This window comes from Pipistrellus hanaki (genome assembly GCF_964339955.1).
Source record: "Pipistrellus hanaki genome assembly, chromosome: 1".
NCBI lineage: Eukaryota > Metazoa > Chordata > Mammalia > Chiroptera > Vespertilionidae > Pipistrellus > Pipistrellus hanaki.
Window position 1 is genome coordinate 164,022,357 of NC_140503.1, and position 7,858 is coordinate 164,030,214.

Sequence of the window (7,858 nt, forward strand, 5' to 3'; positions counted from 1 at the left end):
GTGAGAATCCAATGGCAGCCTAGGAGGCGGAGCTTTTGATGCTGAATCTAATCTGGGTGAACTGCGAAGACAGAACCTAAGATGGGGACTGAGGAGGAATTTTAAGGGCAACAGCTGTTTGGTGTAAGGTGTAAGAAAGCAGTTCAATTTTTTTTTAAATATATTTTATTGATTTTTCACAGAGAGGAAGGGAGAGGAATAGAGAGCTAGAAACATCGATGAGAGAGAAACATCGACCAGCTGCCTCTTGCACACCCCTTACTGGAGATGTGCCCACAACCAACGTACATGCCCTTGACCAGAATCAAACCTGGGACCCTTCAATCTGCAGAACGATGCTCTATCCACTGAGCCAAACTGGTTTCGGCCAGTTGAATTTTTTAATAACCGGTTTGGCAGTATAGTGTATATGTTTGGCTATCAGTCCAGATTTAGGGATTATGTATTTTTGTCTGCCAAGAGCATCTCCTCCTGCTGAAAAAGGCTTCCTACCCCATTTAAGCAATCCTATCCCATATAATCTATCTATAATAATAAAAGGGTAATGTGTTAATTAGACCGGGTCCATCAGCCATCTTCCGGATGTCCAACTTCCTTCCAGACAAAGCCATAGTGGTGGGGGCCGAGGCAGAGGCAGTTAGGGGTGATCAGGCAGGCAGGCAGAGAGTTTAGGGGTGATCAGGCAGGCAGGTGGGGGTGGGTGGTTAGGGGCAATCAGGCAGGCATCTAGAGTGGTTAGGGGTGATCAGTTAGGCAGGCATGTGAGTGGTTAGGATCCAGTGGTCCCAGATTGTGAGAGGGATATCAGATTGGAGAGGTTGCAGGCTGGGCTAAGAGAACACCCCGTGCATGAATTTTGTGCACTGGGCTTTTAGTATTAAATAATAATAAAGAATGAGTGGATGTTTTTCATTAAAGAATGGAGATAAATAACCTAATAAAGTTCCTTCTTAGTTTCAAATCCTTTGGTTCCAAGACATTAAGTTCTGTCTCCTTGAAGAATTCTCCTAGAAGAATGACTATTGGTTCTCAATTTCCTATGAAGTGGATATTGAGAGAATATGGGTAAATAAAGAAGGGATTGAGATAGATTGTCAGGAAGCCACTCCAGGAAAAATGCAAGTTTTGGGGGAAAGGATAAAATTTTCTGAAATTTGGAGGTGACAAAACATCTGGAAAAAATAATAGGCTTTCAGGTGTGAATGATCCAGATCTAGAAATGATTTTCCTAAACCAGATATGACTTCCTAAACCAGACAAATATACCACTCTATCCTGGGCCTATAAAGATGAGCTATCAAAATACATAGGAATCATTGTGATAATCATGCAAAATTCTTTCAGCCCTGACCTTTTTCTCAATCTGTTTTCACTGCTTTCTAGACCACACCCACTTCTGACTTTAGAACCAGAGCCTCAAATCTAACCTCTGCAGCACAGCAGTTGGTGTCTGAATCCCTCCTGCTTCCGAATTGGTTTATGACTCCAGATTTTGAAACCCATGACCTTCTGTAGAAGTTTCTTACCTTACCCTTGGTCTCAAGAAACCAAAATGGTGCCCCAGTCACTTAACCTGTTAACCGGGGAGTTCCCTTTTTTATTACACAACCTGTAATGGGCATGTACTCTTTCACTAGGATGTGTCAGTACGTCATGCCCAGAGGACGTAATTTCATATTAGTATTTTTTTATTACTCAATTAAAATAAATGTGTGTATATATATTTTTTTTTCGTTTATTTATATATAAAGCACAAAGGAAAATACAAAATTACAAAATAATAGAAAAGAATACCAACAAAAAAATGGAAACATCGAATTAAAAAATTATAAATTTTACAAACAATTATAAAGATTACAAAAAATATATACCGTCCCTCTCAGGGCGCAACATATATTTCCAGGACGTATTCATACGTCCTACCCGTTCCCAATATTGTTTACGTTTGACGTATTTATACATCCCGCTCGGTTAACAGGTTAAGGAATACTCACTGCACCAACTGTGGTTATCCAGAGAGGGTTTAAAAAATAAAAATAAAAATTCTAGATCAAATGAATTAGAATTCTAAGTGAATTTCTGCAATGAATTTAAAAACCAACAATTTTATCTTTTTGCATTCTTTACACAGCATACTAATCAACTAAATATAATAATACATGTTAAGGGCTTAGTTTACTATTGAGCACATGCTGTGAATGTTATTAGCACACTATCAGATTATTAGTATACTATCATATACTGCCTCAGGAACAGAAGGAGGCAGGTTCAATTGATGAATTTAATCACATTTTTCAAAATGTGTTAAGTAAATCTGTTTTAAAGTTTTAATTGCTGGTTACTAGTCATAAATAGACTACTCTTTCTTTTTCCTGAAGATATTACTAAATTTTTCTTTTTATTTGTCCATTTAGCTAAAATACTTAACTGTGTTTTAAAAGATTCTTTTAAATTAACATTTGGATCATTTTTATTAAAAATTGCTTAAATTTTCTTTTTTTTTTAAGAACTATAAGAGAATATTTAGAGTAGTAAAATTATTAATTTTTAAAATTTGTCTTAAAAACATATAATGATGGGAACATTATTAATTATCCTATTTTAGTGCACTAAATATTATTTTACTAAGACATAGATAATAAATACTAAGTGGAAAAGATAATAGACAAAGTGCTAAATGAAAAATTTAGGCAATATATCTGTCGTTTCTTCAACAGACATATACACTGACTGGCCAGATTATTATGATCTCTGAATGCATAATAATAATCTGGCCACTCAGTGTTTATCCTATATGATAAAAGACTAATATGCAAATTGTCCCCTTGAACAGGAATTCAACCAGCAAGCAGCCCAGCCAACTACCCATGTCCCCTCTCCCTTACCAGGCTGGCTGGACCCCACCCATGCACGAATTCATGCACCTGGTCTCTAATATATATAAAATCTAATAAAAGAGTAATATGCAAATTAACCATCACTCCGCTACACCCACAAGCCACGCCCACCAGCCAATTAGGAGCAAGTATGCACATAAAGACTAAATTATGAAGTTAACCTTCATAAACTAAAACAGAAAATTAAATGGGAGAAAGAGAAAATAAAAGGGTTAGTATATGCAAATAGTAGAAGCATAGAAAATATATAAAGCTACTGTGGTCCTGGTTTCTGCAATTGGACATTAGACTATAGTTGATCTATCCAACTTCCTTCACTATCCATTCCATATTTGCCTCAGCCAATTAGAGTTCTTTACATGACAGAATAATCCAAACTTTTATTCCCAAGAAATCTGAGTCCTCACTCATCCTGCCTCTCTGTGGTTGCTAAAGTTTTCCATTAAATTTACTATTGAGTATGCAAGTATTAAAAGGAATCACAGAGAATCCACTAAATTTCAGACATTGTCCTCTTATCTCTATTGTGTAGCAGAAATTCAATGTATCCTTAATAATTGGAATCAATCACTCCAACCAGAAAAGAACCCCCATTTTTCTTTTACCTATTTATTCAGTGGAATAAGAAGCTCAAATTGACTAGGTGGCAGTCTCATCCTCCAATTCAGTGGAATCAGTAACATGACACCAAGTGGAAGCATTTCCCACCTCTTACCCCCACCCCTTTGGTAACTAAGTTCTAGAAACAAGCATAGCTTAAAGTTTCAGGAACAGAAAGGAAAACATCTCTGAATAAGTTATTCTAGTGTTGTTTTGAGAAGAGCACTGCAAATTTATACCTTGATTCCCAGGCTTATGTATTCTGACTCTAGAGAAGACAGCCTTATATAATGACCTTTGATAAAACCCATCTAATGCATCCTGTAAAACAGAAACCCATTCTTTCATCTGGTACCATAACTGACTGGTCTAGTGAGCCATTTCACCTTTCAATGAGGCCAGCCACTTTGGAGTGACTAGTTAGATCAGTTGATGTCATTAGCATGAGACCACAAGTTAATTTATTTCACTTTCAAATAAGTCTCTTGATCAGACATAGTATATACATATGGCTAATATTCAAAGTGTCCCCTCAGGAGTTTTGAGAGTTTGATCACTCGCTATGACATGTGCTGACCACCAGGGGGAATCGCAGAATGAAGGGAGGCCAGCCCCAGCCAGCAGCAGGCAGCCAGGGAAGGGAAGCCCTGGCTGACAGCCAGAAGGCCCCAATCGACTTTGATTGCTGGTCAAGCCTAGGGATCCTATCTGTGCATGAATTTCATGCACCAAACCTCTAGTTCTGAATATAATGCCATGAAGAGAACAAGCCATTCTGTTAGTCCCATATTGAAAGAAGCATGCAGGCAGGAAAATCAATTCTCTACATCCAAAGTATATCTATTCCAAGAGGCAAATATCTACCCCTTCATGATGAAAGACATCTAATGTAATTAATATGCCACCGAAATCTAGTTGGGTTCCACAAGAAACAGTACCATATTGAAGGCTCCATATTGGTCTCTGCTGCTGACAGATTAGGCACTCAGTGGTAGTATTAACCAAATCAGCCTTGATAAGGGGACGCCATGATGCTGAGCTATACATGACCTCCATCTCTGTATCACAACTTCTTTGTTCAGGAGCCCATTAAGTCAGCAGTGGGGTAGCTGAGGAAAAAAGCTGACCTGCCATCAGAGAACATGTCATTTTCTACACCTGACTATTAAAATGGATGCTCTTTGGTGGACATTAACAATGGAAACAAATTCTTCACAGTTTGTGCCCATTCTAAGAAATCCAGCAGATTTGTCACCAATCTCCCTTTCCTATTCCTACAAGTCCCTGATCATCTAGCCAAACTTTTAACAATTGCACATGAGTTAATGTATCTATACTTACAGCTATCTCTTACTCAAAACACAGCAGACAACCAAAATACTTAGGTTGCTGAAATGTTAATTACATATGCAAATTGTATTTCTATAAAGTTAATAACATTCCATACTAAATACATCTATAAGATCTCTAAATTAATTTGTACTACTCGACTCCCAGGTTTTGTGTGCTTGATCAATAGAATTTTGGCAGCTGCCACTGTTACCTTCCACCCATACAACTCTCTCAATCTTCTCTAGAGTGAGGTCTGGACTCAGCCACACCTCTAAGGCTCCTGTCATGAAAAATACAGCAAATTTACCTGCTCCTGTCCAATTCATACATATAACACCTAGATTTCCATAGCAGATGCCCAAATGACCAGGTAACACAATCCAGAAGTGCAATGACATTAGTGCCCCTGTCATGAACTTTGACCAAGAGAAATACAAGAGCAAGAAGGAGCTGGCAAATAAGCCCATTTATTTCCTCTTGCTGATGATTATTTGAAGGCACAGGGGTTCCAAGCATCATCTGAGGAGATCTCCCTCATGACTGAGCAGCTAGCTGGCTGTGTTTTCTGTGAATCTGCAGTCAACTACCCTGTTTCCCCGAAAATAAGACAGTGTCATATTAATTTTTGCTCCCAAAGATGAGCTACGTCTTATTTTCAGGGGATGTCTTATTTTTCCATGAATAAGAATACAGTACACATTTATTATTAAATGAAAATAAAGGAAATTTATTATCTGTATTATGGTACAGTAGTACGGTAGTTGTCAACACAAACCAGACAAACTGTGAATCCTACAGTATCAAGAATTTACTCATTTATTCAATGACAATCATGTCATCATCTTTTGGAACATCATCATAACAATCCAATTCTTGAATTTCCTGGTGAATTTTTTATGATTCCATTTCTTTCAGAATCAGTGGACCAAATCTCTCATGTTTAGCCTAGGGGAGGCCTTATTTTCGGGGGGATGCCTTATATTTCACTCAGAAGGAAACCTGTAAGTAGGTCTTATTTTCAGAGGATGTTTTATTTTCGAGGAAATACGGTAGTTAACAAATGATTTCATTTGCTTTCCTTCTTCCTGACCTCATTTCCCTTTTTCCTTCACTCTTCTTATCTGGGGTTGTACTCCCCAATAAAACATTAGCACATCATCTTTGTCTCAAGCTGGTTTCTAAGTAACCCAGGCTATAAACATAATAATACTCTAGGGGATTTTAAAATATATATACATATATTTTAATTTCAAAGAGGAAGGAAAAGGGAGAAAGAGATAGAAACACCAACGATGAGAGAGAATCATTGATCAGCTGCCTCCTGCATGCCCCACACTGGGGATCCAGCACACAACCTGGGCATAAGCCCTGAATGGAATCAAACTCCTAGTTCATAGGTCGATGCTCAACCAAGGGGCATTGCTGGCCAGTCTCTAGGGGATTTTTGAAGGAAATTGTGATGAGTCTTTTGTTATGTTCTTAATACATCTTCCACATTTTCTATGTTAGTTATATTGAAATTCCATAAGTTAGTCTTATTTAATATATGGCCATCCAAGTTGTACTTTGAAATCTCATTTCACAATTTATTTCAAGTTTTAAATTATAATAATTTTTAAACTATAGCATAGCTTCCCATTAGAGGTTTAAAGGGCTATAAGTGGAAGGAATTCACAGAAAATCTGAGTTAAATCACATGGATTGCTATAGTTGCGTTTTTGTGTGTGTATGTGTGTGTGTGTTTTTTTTGTGTGTGTGTGTGTGTTTAGAAAAAAATATTTTAACAGCCAAAATAATAGGATTTTATGGCATTTAACAAACAAACTGCTCTTCATCAGTATTCCCAATGGTTTTATCCACTGGTATCTATTGGACGGCTAAAGACAATGCTGAAATTTGCTTCTTTTAGCCAATAAATGGAAAACCCAGATGCCAAGGTGAAAAAGATTTGTTCTTTGGTAGTAGCTATAGCAGCTGTCTATTTGGCATATTCCTTAGAAAACTTTGAAGTTGCCTAGGATACAGACTTCATAAAATGGGATCCTACAGTCTTTAAAAACATTTTTTAAGTACAAAATCCATATAGACATTAAATCAACAATAAAGCTTCTAGCCTACTTATGTATGATAAATTGACTTGCTGATTTGTGGAAACCGAGCATATAATGAATAATCCAAATTATGACACCAAATAAATTGTACATATTTTGCTATAACAAGAAAAATGAGACCTACATATGAAGTTTAGAAATAAAGATTTGAGAATAACATTCTTGAACCAGCTTTTCTGCAATGCTTAGAACAAAATTTCTCTTTGCTCTAATCTTTAATGATTACACAACTGCCTTTAGTATTTGCAATAGTTTAACAAAGAAACGGAAACCAGAATAACATCCTAACTACAACATATCATCAAATACTGGGAAAATGAAGAGGATTTCCTACTTAGATAAAAGGTGATAGGTTAGAATGCTTTAATCATTGAATTATATACTTAAAATGGGTGCATTTTATAGTATATAAATTGTACCTTGGTAAAGCTGTTTTTTCACACACACATAAAAAAATAAAAAATAAAAAAAGAGTTCTAACTGGTTTGGGTCAGTGGATAGAGCATTGGCCTGCAGACTGAAGGGTCCCAGGTTTGATTTGGGTCAAGGGAACATGCCCAAGTTGTAGGCTCAATCATCCAGTAGGGGACATGAAAGAGGCCATCAATCAATAATTCTCTCTCATCGTTAATGTTTCTCTCTCTCTCTCTCTTCCCTTTGAAATCAATAAAAATATATATTTTTTAAAAAACAGAGAAAAAATTACAGTTTATTGTCAAGAAAAGAACAACCTCCTCTGAAGGCCTGAAATTCCACATCTGTTCCCTAATCACTTAACACTGGCTGTCTCTAGAAATCTAACTGCACTTGCATATTGCTGTGTGGGTGAGCAGCTGGATGCGACTGCATTCAGCCTACTGCTTAGCTCACCATCTTTGTAACTTGGCAGTAATCACTAGAACCATCATGCTGTTCACC